Raw genomic sequence first — 13,344 nt, 5'->3', positions numbered from 1 at the left:
GAGCATATCAGTGGTCTGTCACACTGCCTTGGCAGTGTGGGACTTTAGTCCCACAAATTTGTGGGATGATAGTCCCACAAATCCTCCTCTGTCATGTATGTGGAGCATGTACGTGACTGAGAACCCTTGCAGACCATCCCTGTTGGTATGTAGGGACACTCCATGACCACTGTCATGGGAAGGCCCTAGCATCTCATCTCCTACTCGGTGTTCAGTCCTCCTTGTGGGTCCTGCTTTCCCATCAGTACCGTTTGGTCTAAATGAAGCTCATCCTCCCTTGCCTGCCCCTTCTAATCTGGCTTCTCCTCTTGAGTCTTAAGTCTTTGTAGATTCCTCAGCTCTCCTTTCCATCCCCCAGCACACTTAGAAATCTGCCCTTTCTTCCTGTCCTTTTTTCCGGTCGCCTCTGGGCCAGTTCAGGACTTTTAAACTGAACAAACGTCTAAAGAATGGCAGTGGCCCTCTCTCTCTGATCACTTCCACTTCCATTTCAACATTCTCCTCCTTTCCAGCCTCTCATTGTTTGTGAGCACCAACTTCATGCTCTAACAAGACCAATGTGAAAATTCCTTGCAGGTCCTGGTCTCCATGTACTTGGCTCATCTCCCCTCCCACCAGTCTCCAGTGAGAAAAACCAGTCCCCCTTCTCTTGCCCTTTCTAAATCTGAGTCATCCATCAAGCTCTTGCTCAAAGGCAGCCTCTTCAAAGGTAGGGATACCAGATAAAATACAGGACGCCCGGTTCAACATGCATTTCAGGTGAATGGGTATTTGTTTACTATAAGTAATTTCGCAAATGTTGCATAAGAACTACTTACAAAAAAAAAATATCATCACTTACCTAAAAGTCAAATTTCACTGGGCATCCTGTATTTTAATTTGCTGATTATGGCAGCTCTACTCCGAGAAGTCTTCTCTGGCCACTCTGACTTCTGTACTTCCCAGAGCTCTGTGTTTGTGGAAAAGGCTTATAGCATTCATTCACAACCTTGAATCTTGAGGGTAGAGTGTAAGTAGTAAGTTAAAAACTAGCAGTGTTTATATTCTGTATTTCAGTGACTACTGAAAACCTACTATGTTCCAGAAAGTGTGGGAGGCAATGTGGATTGAAACGTAAAAATAGTTCTGTCCTCAAAGGTGCCTGATATAGCAACAGCCCCGCCTGCACAGTTACAAGGCAGCATTTGGTGGCCCCTGTGCTTGCTATGGAGAAGGCAATGGCACCCCACTGCAGTACTTTTGCCTAGAAAATCCCATGGACAGAGGAGCCTGGTAGGCTGCAGTCCATGGGGTCGCTAGAGTCGGACACCACTGAGCGACTTCACTTTGACTTTTCACTTGCATGCATTGGAGAAGGAAATGGCAATCCACTCCAGTGTTCTTGCCTGGAGAATCCCAGGGATGGGGGAGCCTGGTGGGCTGCTGTCTATGGAGTCACACAGAGTCGGACACGACTGAAGCAACTTAGCAGCAGCAGCAGTGCTTGTTAAGGAGCTTCCCTTGTGGCTCAGCTGGTAAAGAATCTGCCTGCAATGTGGGAGACCTGGATTCAATCCCTAGGTCGGGAAGATCCCCTGGAGAGGGGAAAGGCTACCCCCTCCAGTATTCCAGCCTGGAGAATCCCATGGACTGTATAGTCCATGGGGTGGCAAAGAGTCAGACATGACTGCTAAGGGCTGACTTCCTGGTGGAAACCAGGTCTGGAAGGATGATGGTTGGCAGGGGTGGGTTGAGGGGTGTGAGCATGGGGGAGAGGCAGAAGGAAGGTCTTTCTGGGCAGAGAAAGATGTGCAGAGGCCCAGGTAAGGGAGAGACATGGTTATGGCCAGGGAGTTGGAGGAGCTTCATTGCTCAGGGGGAGTGTGTCGTGTGAGATGACACATGGTGTGTCTGGAGGCCTTGGTTGTTAAACATTTCTGAGCGCACCGCTGAAGATGAGGTTTGGAACGTGGACAAAAGCCAGGTCATGATGGTTTTGTGTGTCATGCTTTGCAGGCTGAGCTTTATCCTGAAAACTGTGGAAGACTGCTGAACCATTTAGAGGAGTGGCACACTCAGATTTCCCTTCAGACCGAGAACCTGGAGCGTGGGTCTGGGGGATCAGATCAGCAGCAGCGAGACTGATTCAGGCTAGAGATGCTGAGGGTGATGGACGCGTGCAAAAGATGTGAAGGCATAAATTAGCAGGACCTTCGGCCACACCGGACACGAGCTGAGGGGGAGTAACGACCGTTCATGGCACGGGCAGCCTCAGGGAAGGCGGAAGCTTCCAGTGAGGTAGAGCGGATAGGAAGTTAAGCAGCTTTGGGGTGGGGTGGGGGTTATAAAGCGATCCATCAGAGTGTGTTTGATCTCACATTTGGCCTTTTATTCCGTTCGGTTGTATTTTGTAATTCATCTTTTCATGCGCTCTGTTCTCTCCCCAGATGGACCCTGATCTTTCTGAGGTCCTGGACCATATTACCTGACCTGGGTGAGCCCGTGTGCCTTTAACTCACAACCACTCCCTGTGCGTTCACCTCCCACACAGAACACGTGGCCCCCGCGCCTCGCAGGCCAGCAGCTGCAGCCAGCGTGTCTACTCAGTTGAGCGTGGCAGGATCTTTGAGCTGGGACACAAGTTCACCAGGGATGTGTTTCTCCTCAGAGGGAAGCTAAACACCCGAGCTGACCTTGCCCCTTTTGGGAGGGAGGGCCCCGTCTCCCAGTGGCAGCAGAGGCTTTGGGTCAGTGGGATGATGAACCGGTCCTGGGAGACCCTGCTGTCTCCTTGCAGAACCCCATAAATCCTTCCAAAGGGAGCAATTCCCTCAGGATCAAGAAGGCCCTCTGCATTCCTGAAACCAGTGAAGGCAACATGGACAGGGATTTCTGAGAAAAGTAAATGTGGCGTGAGCATGATCCTTGGGTGTTACTATGCAGCAGAGGAGTCTTTTTTTTTGCTTCCCTCCGCTGAATGGTGTTCTTTGCTCTCCAGTTAACTCACGCTCTGGATTAGGTCCAAGTACATTTTGTTTCTTGATTTCCAGCCAGGCTTCTCTCCGTTGTGGTGCATTCTCCGCTTTGCTCCTGTCCTTCCCCCCGTCCCGTTCTCTCTTTTTATCAGCATTTCAACTTTTCCGCGTGACTGAACCCATACAGAGGCAAACCCCACCGGCTTAGGTGGGGCTTCCGCCCGGAGTGAGGCTGGAGGGACTCTGTGCATGGTGGCCCCTCACCCAGCCACAGCCCACGCTGCAAGGAAGGTCTGCGAGCGGCTGAGGCAGAAAGCGTTTGAACTCTGCCCCCTGCCAAATGATTTCCAGATGTGTAAACTCCAGCCTCCCTCTGTTCTCTGACTGTAGCCCTGCCAACATACATCTGCAGATTGCCAGTGCGGAGGAAACATGAAAGACTATCTTTCACAACATCTGCTCTCTTTCTCTTGTTCTCCCCCTCTGTCCTCTCATGCTGCCCTATATTTCATCTCCCCCACCTCCGCCCTTAAATAAATTCATTAAGGAATCACCGCACAGCTCTCCTTCTCCCACAGATGCCAGGTCATCTGCCCTCATCTCCCCATCCCCCCGATCCCCTCCAAGTCTGTTCTTGTCTCTCTGGACACTTGACCGAAGCACCACCAGACTCATTAAAGAAGCATATTGGACTTGCGGAGGGAGAAAAGAGCTGAGTTTTCTCCATGGGGCTGGTGCCAGTCCACAAGCTGTAAGGGTGAGTTTGGCTATAAGGAGGACAGAGCAGGCCCTGGAGATGAACACGCGTCTCCCTAGAGGGTTCGCTTGCTGCATAGCCTCGGGAAGAGGTGAGGTCTTCTTTCAGGGCAAAACTTTTCTCATGGACATTCAGTTTCTTGAAATCAACAAAGCAGGCTCCTGTAAAGTTGGAAGTATGTATGTGCAGAGTGAGTTCCTGGTCTCCTCTCATCTCCTGGGGGATGGCATCCATCAAACAAGAGGAGAGAGGAAGACCTATTCTTAATGTAACTCAAAGTGGGAGAAAAGAGTCAGTAATCCTTTTAGCAAAGTTGAACAGAATCTTGTTCCTGAGGCCCGCACTCTCACTGGGAAGACAATCTGATCAATCTGGGTAAGACTGTCCTGCCTGATTTTAAGGACACAGTGGAAAGAGGGCGGCATTTACACTCTGCTTTAGTAGGTCCAAGCACCTCAATCTCTGGCGTCAGATGAAGCCCTAAGGGATTTGTCTGCATTGTTTGCCACCACGGCCTCCCTATTTGAACAGTTAAGAACATCAGCCTCATAACTTCAAATAGGGCTTGTTTTTTTTTTTTTTTTTTTAAACCAAAAACAGAGGAGATAAAGCTGGTTCTGGAATTCCTCTCCATCCACCCATGTCTTTCTGTGCAGCTCCCAAAGACTTTGAAACACCCCTGCAGCTATGGTAGCTCCGTCCTGAAGAAAGGACAGAATTTGTAGAGTCTGCTTTTTAGCCAGGGTGGCTAAAGTAAGGGGTAAACAAAGCTTTCCCTTCTACATGAGAACTTGTCCTTTGGGTAGCTGTACAGCTATGTTGGGCTTCCCAGGTAGCTCAGTGGTAAAGAACCCACCTGCCGATTTAGGAGACTCTGGTTCGATCACTGGGTCGGGAAGATCCCCTGGAGAAGGAAATGGCAACCCACTCCTGTATTCTTGCATGGAAAATCCCATTTACAGAGGAGCCTGGTGGGCCACAGTCATAGGGTCACAAACAGTTGGGCATGACTAAGAGCGTGTGTGCACGCACACACACACACACACACACACACACACACTGCCGTTACTCTGGCAACCTCTTAAGGGTAAAAGGCAAACTGTATTTCCAAGTAACACTGCAGATGATAAAAACAACCCTGATTGGTGAGTTATGTTTGGGCTGGGAAGAGCTATGAAAGACTGTGCATTTCTGCTAAGGACACGGTTCTTGAGGCCTCCCTGGGTGTGGTGACTTTTATAGGTATCCCTGGAGGGAATGAAAGCCACGTCCAGGGAGTTGTTACAGGAGAGGTTCCTTTGAGGAGTGAAGATACTCAGCCAGGTTAGCTCCCACACCTGCCAGTGTGGCTCTCACCCTCGCACCTGAGCAAAAGCTAGCGCGGAAGGACTGTGCAGGCTGATGCACAGACTTCCACGGAGGGGGACCCCTGGTGCCGCCCCGCTGGCGACCTGTGGACCTGCCCTACACTGCTCTGAGCAGACCAGTGGGGGCCTGTGATAAGTGTCTAGGCAAGACCAAGAAGATCCTCTGATGGGTGATAGAGAGGGTATAACTGACTTCCTGTTTCTGTGTGGCTCCCTTTGGGGTGAGTACCTTTTACAGAAGCAAACTAGCGGGTGGAGAGAATACCTGGGTGCCCCGTATGCCGCACATCACCCCTGGGGCTCATTCTGCCTTCAGCACTTTTCATCCCCCCTCAAATGACACCTGGGAAGAAAATGCTGCTGCTGCTGCTAAGTCGCTTCAGTCGTGTCCGACTCTGTGCGACTCCAGAGACGGCAGCCCACCCGGCTCCCCCGTCCCTGGGATTCTCCAGGCAAGAACACTGGAGTGGGTTGCCATTTCCTTCTCCAATGCATGAAAGTGAAAAGTCAAAGTGAAGTCGCTCAGTCTTGTCTGACTCTTAGTGAGCCCATGGACTGCAGCCTACCAGGCTCCTCTGTCCATGGGATTTTCCCGGCAAGAGTACTGGAGTGGGGTGCCATTGCCTTCTCCTGGGAAGAAAATGGGTGGTATCTAATTTTGCTTTGCGTGTCCCTATCACCTACAGCTGTTAGAACTGTAAAAAGTCACAATGGCCTTCTACATGACCCTAAAATTCTAACGTCAAAATTCAGGGAGCTGATATTAGGGCTTTCCATTTTCTAAGTTTACCTGTCCCAATTATAGACTCAGTTACTGGAGAAATAAGTACGGATTTCACTGTGACTTGGACCAGGGTGGGACTTTCAATTATCACCTGTCCTCTGTACTTCTCTAATCAGACAAACGGTAGTAACTGGCATTTATGATTTCTTACAGTAGGCTAAGGTCGAAGCAACTCTGTGTTTCCCTTTCCCCAGTACACAGTACTCTGGTAAGTGTCCCTAGGTCACTTTGGAGAAAGACTGAGGGAAAGCTCATTGTTTATACTTGTGATGGCCTGCCAGGGCTCCTCTTCAAGGAGATGCAACCTCACCTTCAGTCAGTGGGCTCTGGGCCTATGAATGAACTTACCTGGGAGCCAGGCAGAGGGCCTTATTTTTTTTCCATTATAGCATCTAATTTCAGCTTTCTTTCCTCTAGCTCTTAAGCTTTTATTATTTTTTTCTTATATATAGAGCTCAAGAAACACTCTACTGCTGCCCATCCATGCTACCCTGTGGAATACCAGGGTCTGTATCAGACATCATCACAGGCTAGGAGCAAAGCCCTGCCAGGTGGCACCTGTGCAAGGCTAATTAAGACTTGAGGCTTTGCTGCAGCAGGGGCTTGAATAAGAGGTGGGGGTTGCGAGGGTTTGAAATAGGACACACATGTATCTGATGCGCCCAGGCCTGGGCTCAGACAGAGTCTGCTGGCCCCAGGTGATTTCTACCTTCTGGCGTTGTGGAAGCCACTCCCCTTGCGCAAGTTCAGTTCAGCTGCTCAGTCGTGTCTGACTCTTTGCGACCCCATGGACTGCAGCAAGCCAGGCCTCCCTGTCCATCACCAACTCCTGGAGCTTACTCAAACTCATGTCCATCAGGTCAGTGATGCCATCCAACCATCTCATCCTCTGTCATCCCCTTCTCCTCCCACCTTCAATCTTTCCCAGCATCAAGGTCTTTTCCAGTGAGTCAGTTCTTCCAATCAGGTGGCCAAAGTATTGGAGTTTCAGCTTCAGCATCAGTCCTTCCCATGAGTATTCAGGACTAATTTCCTTTAGGATGGACTGGTTTGATCTCTTTGCAGTCCAAGGGACTCTTAAGAGTCTTCTCCAACACCACAGTTCAAAGGCATCAATTCTTTGGTGCTCAGCTTTCTTTATAGTCTTAACTCTCACATCTGCATATCTGAGGTTATTGATATTTCCCCCGGCAATCTTGATTCCAGCTTGTTCTTCATCCAGCCCGGCGTTTCCCATAATGTACTCTGCATATCAGTTAAGTAAACAGGTTGACAATATACAGGCTTGACATACTCTTCCTATTTGGAACCAGTCTGTTGTTCCATGTCCAGTTCTAACTGTTGCTTCTTGACCTGTATACAGATTTCTCAGGAGGCAGGTCAGGTGGTCTGGTATTCCCATCTCTTGAAGAATTTTCCACAGTTTGTTGTGATCCACACAGTCAAAGGCTTTGGTGTAGTCAATAAAGCAGAAGTAGATGATTTTCTGGAACTCTCTTATTTTGCTAGCATGTGAGATGAGTGCAATTGTGCAGTAGTTTGTGTAAGTTGCTTCTAACCAAAGAAGATGGCAATATGGAAGGGCTATCACTCCGAGGACTAGGTTACCAAAAGTGTTACTTCTGCCTCTCTGGAAAATTCTCTCTTTTGGCTTTGATGAAGCAAATTGCTATGTTGGGGAGACCCACATGGCAAGAACTGAGGGTGACCTCCAACCTACAGACAGAGAATAACCAAGGGTAGCCTTCCAAAAGCCCCATGGAACCGACTTCTGCAACAACCTTGTAAATAAGCTTGGATGCAGCTCCTCCCCTGGTTGAGCTTTCTCTTGAAGCCCTAGCCCTCTTTGACACTTGAATGCAGCCTTGTGAGAGGCCGTGAAGCACAAGTTCAGCTGAGCCTTGCCTGGACTCCCAGAAGTTGTGAGCTAAATAAATGTGTATTATTTTAAGCTGCCAAATTTTACGGCATATTTTAACTCTTTTATTTTATACTGGACTATAGTTGACTAACAATGTTGTATTAGTTTCAGGTTTACACAGAGTGATTCACTTATGCGCATATTTATTCTTTTTCAAATTCTTTTCCCATTTAGGTGGTTACATAATCTTGATCAGAGTTCCCTGTATTATACAGTAGGTCCTTGTTGGTTATCCATTTTAATATAGCAGTGTGTACCTGTTGTTACTGGGATGACAATCCCAGTTTGCCTGTTCTAGTCTTGGCATTTTAAGGTTTAAAAATTTTTTTTTAGAATTGAGAAATAATTGGTATATAACTTTATATTAGTTTCAGGTGTACAACATAATGACTTGTTATTTGTATACATTGCCAAATAATAACCACAATAAGTCTAGTTAATACCCATTACCACACATAGTGTTTTTATTGTCATAATGAGAACTTTTAAGATCTTTTTCTCTTAGCAAATTTCAAATATGCAATACAGTATTTTTAACTGTCGTCACTATGCTGGACTTTACATCCCCTCACTTATATTCTTATAGCTGAGCATTTGCATATTTTAGCCCCCTTTACCCGTTTCTCCCCTCTTTCCAGTCTCCCACCTCTGGCGGCCGCCAATCTGTTTTCTATATCCGTGAGCTTGGTTTATGGTTGTTTTCTAGATTCTATGTATTAGTGAGCGCTTACGATATTTGTCTTTCCTTATCTGACTTATTTCACATAGAAATAGCATAATACCCCTGAGGCCCATCCATTTTGTTGAAATAGCGAAACTTCCTTCTTTCTTTGTGGTTGGATAATATTTCTGTGTGCGCATGCATGTGGCGTTTTCTTTATCCCTTCATTCGCTGGTGGACACTTAGGTTGCTTCTTGTTTTAAACAGTGTTGCAATGAACATGAGGATGCATATATCTTTTCAAGTTAGTGTTTTTGTTTTCTTCAGATAAATACCCAGAAGTGGAATTGCTGGGTCGTATGCTACTTCTGTGTTTAAGTTTTTGGTGATTTCCATACTGTTTCCCAAAGTGGCTGTACCAATTTATATTCCCACCAACAGTACACGAGGGTTCCGTTTTTCCTGTGTTCTCACCAGTGCTTATTATTTTTTGTCTTTTTGATAATAACCATTCTAACAGGTATAAGGTGATAGATATTTTACTGTGATTTTGACGTGCATTTCCCTGATGGTTAGTGATGCTGAGCATCTTTTTATGTACCTGTTGGCCATCTGTATGTCTTGTTTCGAAAAATATCTATTAGTAGTTGGATCTTCTGCTTATTTTAAAATTGGATTGTTTGCTTTTTTGCTGTTGAGTTGTATGAATTTCTCACACAATATTTTGAATATTGTATGAGGATATTTTGAATATACAATATCTTGAATATTAACCTCTTGTCAGACATATAATTTGCAGATGTTTTCTCTTATTCAGTAGGTTGTCTTTTCATTTTGTCGATGATTTCCTTTGCTGTGGAGAAACTTTTTGGTTTGATGTATTACCACTTGTTTATTTTTGTGTTTGGTGTCAGATAAATCATTGCCAAGACCACTGACAAGCTTACTGAATATGTTCTCTAAATTTTAGGGCAATTTGTTACTAGGATGACCAATAGTCTGAGTTTGCCTGGGATCGTTCTAGTTTGAGTACTGAAAATTATGAGTTTCAGTAAAATCCACAGTCCTGGACAAACCAAGAAGATTAGTAGGTGTATTTGTGATGCAGCAATAGATAATTAATACACTTTTGCATCTTCAATATATATTCCTGGAAGTGGATTTTTTTAAGGTCTAAATGGTAAATTCATCTAGACTTGTGTTAGATATTTGCAAATTCTCCTTTGTAGGGATTGTAACATTTCATACTCTGATCTGTAATATGAGTGCTTATTCCTCCATGCTCTCCTAACAGTTTGTTCTAATTTTTTTTTGATAATTAAATATGTTTGATTATATGTGTAACTGTAAGCTGACTCAAATTAGAATTAAAAAGTACATTTAAACATTAACGCTTGTAGAATTAAAGTGCATGATTTATACTTTGTTTATGCCCACTCATTTCACTGAGTTCCATAGGGAAACAAATGAACCTAACTGAATATAGTCAATCAATCATGGGCTTACACAATGTACGTATGTATCTGTTTGTTCATTTGTATGTGTCTCTGTGTGTCATTCAACCTCCTCCCCCATGACTTGATTTCCTGTGACTTGTTGATTAACCTTTCAATTTCACTTTCGGTCTCTTGCTCCAACATTAGAATTATCCCAAATGGCATGTTTAGCTTCAGTACTGGAAGATGTGATGTGGTGGAGGGAAGAAAAGATGGTGATATGAGCGGACCCCCATGTGATTGCTAGCAGATTTGGCAAATTCAGATGCCTATAAGGTCAGGCATTTAACTCAAGGGAATGAATATGGCTGGGTTAGGAAGCTGATGAGCTGGATAGCACGTGCCATGTCTAAACAATCAACTCTAACAGTCATGTGGCCGTGCAGAAATAGGGCCCACTGTTGCCATCCCAGTTTTTCAAGATAAACCGAAATTGCAGTTTTAGAAAAATATTTAATTGTAATGTCTTCCTAAAATTAAAAAAGAATCAGAATGAAAACAACCCACAACTTGCAGCAAAATCATGTCTATAGGCCAGCTTTGGCTTGTAGGCTGCCAGCCTGGGGCTATGATACTGTGTGGAAGAAGGGGAAAATAAATCAACATTTACTGAACATCTGTGGCTGTTGTTTTTCACCTGATCCTGGGATAAATGTAGTGTCACTCTCATTTTCCTGATGAGGACACGGCAGCTCATGGAGGTTAAGTTCATTTAACGGTAAAGCTAAGGTCATTTAACAAAATCGTGTGAGGCGCCTGTGCAAAGCTTTAGATGCCTACATCTCCATTCTTCCCACACCATCAAACTAAAGTCAGTGCTCTCCATGGTGTGAATGATCTTTCAGTTTTCCTCAGATAAGGAAGCTGAAATTAGAGTGCAATTGAAGTGACTTCTTGTTCCTCTCAATTTTGTTACCCAGAGCAGACGCATGAGGGTTACAGTTGTTTCAGAAGTGCCCTGGACACTGGACAGTGCACAGTGGAGCTTCAGCCTGTGTGTGTACAGGGGCGTCCTTTCAATGGGAAGTGCACCCAGAAAGAACCTCGCAGTCTTGATTCCCCCTGAACTGGTTTAAACCTCCCTTTTAAGAAACATGGGGGTAAAGGAAACACAAAATTAGATTAGGAGCCCAGTGTAGACGAACGGTTCTGCCTTCTGTCCCGTACCGGGCAGAACTTGTGATCTTGTTTATTATGGTTTCTGTTTATAGTCCTTGTTTCCCCAAACTGCTCCCCCACGACAGCCTGGGAGGTGGTTAAATGGAGGGTTTGTAAGGTGGTGTGAATGGGGCTCTTGTAAACACAAGTAAGGCCGAGGAAGTTCAGGCCCACAGGTGATCAGTCCTTCGGGCCACTGGTCCTCTTATAAAAGAACCTCCTGAGGTTATAAAATATTCTTATTCTTATTTAAATCATTTTTTTATTCTAGGTATCTTTTTTATAAATTTGCTTTTAATCACTTCACTCAGCAATTTTCCCTATTAATTCTCCTTATTTGGGAATTTACTTTTTCTTTTTTTTTTAAAGATTTTAGAATTTACATCTCTCTACCTGTTTTGCAGATTTATTTTTAATGATCAGAAGAAAGTTGTCTGAATTTTTTAGAATCCATATAAGTCAGCCAGCCTCTACAAAATGCAAAATTACATAGTTTAGTAAGAAAGTGTTTTGGTGCTCTTTGAGTACGCTGTGTGTGGGTTAAGTCACTTCTGTCGTGTCCGACTCTTTGCGACCCTATGGACTCTAGCCCGCCAGGCTCCTCTGTCCATGGGATTCTCCAGGCAAGAATACTGGAGTGAGTTGCTATGCCCTTCTGCAGGGGGTCTTCCCATCCAGGGATCAAGCTTGCATCTCTTATGCCTTGTGCACTGGCAGGTGGGTTCTTTACCACTAGTGCCACTGGGAAGCCTCTTTGCATACACTGGGTACTAATATAAGAAGATGGGAATTAGTAACAATAATTTGGCTCCTAGAGTAAATTTTTCCTTATTTGGAACAAGTAACAGGGCTGGGTACTTTCTTCATGCAGTTTTGGGGACATAGAGTGATGTGACTTATAAGTCTTTTGTACATTTTCATTTATTTTCAGTTTAACTGAAAAAGAAAAAAGCAAAGATTAGCAGATTAAGATAATAGGGATTTTTTTATGAGATTGACACATTTGTCCTCAAGAGAGCTAAATCAGGGGAGAAAAATCAAGCTATCCACAACTTTTCATTTTTAACTTTCTACTTTTTAGTATTATTTAATAAAGCTAATTAGATCTCTATTTAATTCCAGTCAGTTAGGAATTGCTTCTGGCTTCTACTAATAAAGACTCAAAATAGCAATGGCTTTACAAAATAAGGCCCTTCTGCATTTCTTTCATGTGAAATAGAAGCAAGCAGCCTAGAACTAGTACAGCAGCTCCATGGTCCTTAGGAACTCAGGCTCCTTTTATCTTTTTTGCTTTTCTATCCTTAGTGCTTGCTTTCTGTGTTCAAGGTCACTTCACCGTCAAGAGATGGCTGTTGGAGCTCAATTCATCACTTCTGCCTTGCAGACAACAGGAAGAAGGAAAGCAGGGTGAGTAAAGGTACTTGCATTTCAATTGAATCAACTTCTTTTAAAGATCTTTCTCTGCAGCTTTTGCCAATGTCTACTTAAATCTCATTGGCCGCCTGTATCTAAAAGGGATGTTTGGAAATGTGGTTTGTCTATTGCAGAGTCTAACTGTGTAGGCGTTTCTTACTAAGGACAAAGGGAGAAAGGATAATGGGTGTGCAAGCAGCAGCTTCTACTGTAGTCCCTGTGGTTCTACTTCTTTCTCTGGGCAGGCTCACCACCAGATGTGATGGTGAGGGTAGGGAACAATCGAAGCCACAGGGTACCTTGCTCAGTACAATCCAAGAAGAATCCACGTAGGGCCTGCTTCTTGTGGCTGAGTTGGGCATATGTACTCATGTCGTTATATTGTTGTCATTCGGTCAATAAGCTGTGTCTGACTCTTTGTGACCCTATGGACTGCAGCACACCAGGCTCCTCTGCACTCCACAGTCACCCATAGTTTGCTCAAATTCGTGTCCAGCCCTTACATTACCAAGTCATTATGATGTTTATATTCATTTCCTATAGCCCCTGTAACAAAAGAAGCCAGTGAACTCTGTGGCTTAAAGCAACAGAAATTTATTCTCTTATAATTTGGGAGGTCAGAGTCCAAGATCAGTTTCACCAAGCTGAAATCAAGGTGAGAGGGCTGTGTTGCTTCCAGCAGCTCATGGGGAGAACCCATTTCTTGCCTCTTCAAGCTGCTGGTGGCTACGTCACTCCAGTCGTCACGTGGCCTCAATCTTCGCACAGCCTCTCCTCTGTGTGTCGCACAGCTCCTTCCTTAGAAAGACACATGTGATTGTGTTTAAGGCAGA

Source organism: Bos javanicus, chromosome 20, assembly GCF_032452875.1.
Source record: "Bos javanicus breed banteng chromosome 20, ARS-OSU_banteng_1.0, whole genome shotgun sequence".
Classification (NCBI taxonomy): domain Eukaryota; kingdom Metazoa; phylum Chordata; class Mammalia; order Artiodactyla; family Bovidae; genus Bos; species Bos javanicus.
The sequence above is the reverse complement of the archived record's forward strand: the minus strand, read 5'-3'. Positions refer to the sequence as shown.